This window comes from Sander lucioperca, chromosome 24, assembly GCF_008315115.2.
Source record: "Sander lucioperca isolate FBNREF2018 chromosome 24, SLUC_FBN_1.2, whole genome shotgun sequence".
Taxonomy (NCBI): Eukaryota; Metazoa; Chordata; class Actinopteri; order Perciformes; family Percidae; genus Sander; species Sander lucioperca.
In genome coordinates, this window is record NC_050196.1 from 17,667,663 (window position 1) to 17,670,162 (window position 2,500).

The window sequence follows — 2,500 nt, forward strand, 5'->3', positions numbered from 1 at the left end:
AGGCCTCCTCCCAGCTGGACGTCCCTCCACCTAGTCCTGGGTCTCGAAATGCTCTCGAGATGCACGAAAAGCTCCGCCGGAGGTGCGAGTTGAAAGTCTGTCGGACAGGGGCCTCCTCCAGACGTTCCCAATTTACCCGCACTACCCGTTTGGGCTTACCAGGTCTGTCCAGAGTCTTCCCCCACCCCCTGACCCAACTCACCACCACATGGTGATCGGTTGTCAGCTCTGCCCCTCTCTTCACCCGAGTGTCCAAAACATGCGGCCTCAGATCAGATGAAACGATTATAAAATCGATCATTGACCTTTGGCCTAGGGTGCTCTGGTACCAAGTACACTTATGAGCATCCCTATGTTCGAACATGGTGTTCGTTATAGACAATCCATGACTAGCACAGAAGTCCAACAACAAACAACCACTCTGGTTTAGATCAGGGAGGCCGTTCCTCCAAATCACGCCTCTCCATGTGTCTCCATCATTGCCCACTTGTGCGTTGAAGTCCCTCAGCAGAACTATGGAGTCCCCCACTGGAGCCCCATACAGGACTCCATTCAAGGTCTCCAAGAAGGCCGAATACTCCGAGCCTTTGTTTGGTGCATATGCACAAACAACAGTCAGAGTTCTCCCCCTCCCCACAACCCGCAGGCGTAGGGAGGCGACCCTCTCGTTCATTGGGGTAAACTCCAACGTAGCGCCGCTCAGCCGGGGGCTTGTGAGTATCCCCACACCCGCCCGGCGCCTCACACCCTGGGCAACTCCAGAGAATAAAGGAGTCCAACGCCTATCCAGGAGTATGGTTCCAGAACCGAGACTGTGCGTAGGGGTAAGCCCCACCAGATCTAATTGGTAGCGCTCCACCTCCCGCACCAGTTCCAGCTCCTTCCCCCACAGAGCCAGCCTCTAGTGGTTCCTCCCACAGGTGGTGGGCCCATGTGATGGAGAGGGTAAGGTAAAGGTACTTTATTGTCAGATACACATACATATAGCGAAATTCATTCTCTGCATTGAACCCATCCCTCAAGGGAGCAGTGGGCAGCCATTTACAGCGCCCGGGGACCAACTCCAGATCTGAGCCAGTGCCTTGCTCAAGGGCACTGACTGGAGAACCTAGTACATGTTTGTTTTTGTTTTTTATGGTGGGGGAAACCAAAGCACCCAGCAAGGTGGTGTGAGTTGAAAGTCTGTCGGACAGGGGCCTCCTCCAGACGTTCCCAATTTACCCGCACTACCTGTTTGGGCTTACCAGGTCTGTCCAGAGTCTTCCCCCACCCTCTGACCCAACTCACCACCAGATGGTGATCGGTTGACAGCCCCCTCTCTTCACCCGAGTGTCCAAAACATGCGGCCTCAGATCAGATGAATCACAGTGCTAACCGCTGGGCCCACCTTGCTGCTTGGAGGGAAGTGCCACGTTGCTTCTTCGGGCTGTGCCCAGCCGGGCTCCGTGGCAAACCCGGCCACCAGGCGCTCGCTGACGAGCCCTCCATCTGGGCCTGGCTCCAGACGGGGCCCCTGATCTTCCTCCGGGCAGGGTAACGCTACCTCTTCCTCATTGAATCATAGGGGTTTTGAACCATTCTTTGTCTGGACCCTCACCTGAGACCACCATGGAGATCCTACCGGGAGCACCAAGCTCCAGACAACACAGCCCTCAGGTGCATAGGGACACACAGACCTCTCCACCACGATGAGGTGATGGTGATGGTGATGGCAACAAAAGGGCCAAAATTTATTGAAACCACAAAAGATTATTGGAAAAATTACAAAAAATGTTGAACAAACGACTCTGGCTTCTCTGCCTGTCTGTCTGACTGTCTGTCTGTCTCTCTCTGTGTCTGTCTCTGTCTGTCTGTCTGTCTGTCTGTCTGTTTCTGTCTGCCTGTCTCTCTGTCTGTCTGTCTCTGTCTCTCTGTCTGTCTCTCTGTCTGTCTGTCTGTCTCTCTCTCTCTGTGTCTGTCTGTCTGTCTCTGTCTGTCTGTCTGTCTGTCTGTCTGTCTCTTGACCTGTCTGTCTCTCTGTCTGTCTGTCTGTCTCTGTCTGCCTGTCTCTCTGTCTGTCTGTCTCTGTCTCTATTTCTCTGTCTGTCTGCCTGTCTGTCTGTCTGTCTGTCTCTCTCTCTCTCTGTCCCCCTGTCTCTCTGTCTGTCTGTCTCTCTCTCTTTCTCTGTCTCTCTGTCTCTCTCTGTCTGTCTGTCTCTCTCTCTCTCTCTCTTTCTGCCTGTCTCTCTGTCTGTCTGTCTCTGTCTCTCTCTCTCTTTCTCTGTCTGTCTGCCTGTCTGTCTGTCTGCCTGTCTGTCTGCCTGCCTCGCTCACTTCCCAAAAACCAGGGACAAACTATTTTCTCTAACATGAAACAGAGTGAGACTCCTTCATGCGTGCTGCTGTTTCCTCTCTCTCTCTTTTTCTCCGTCGGCCTCGCTCAAACCTTTTATCCCTGTGTGTGTGTGTGTGTGTGTGTGTGTGTGTGTGTGTGTCTCTCTGTGTGTGTGTGTGTGTGTGT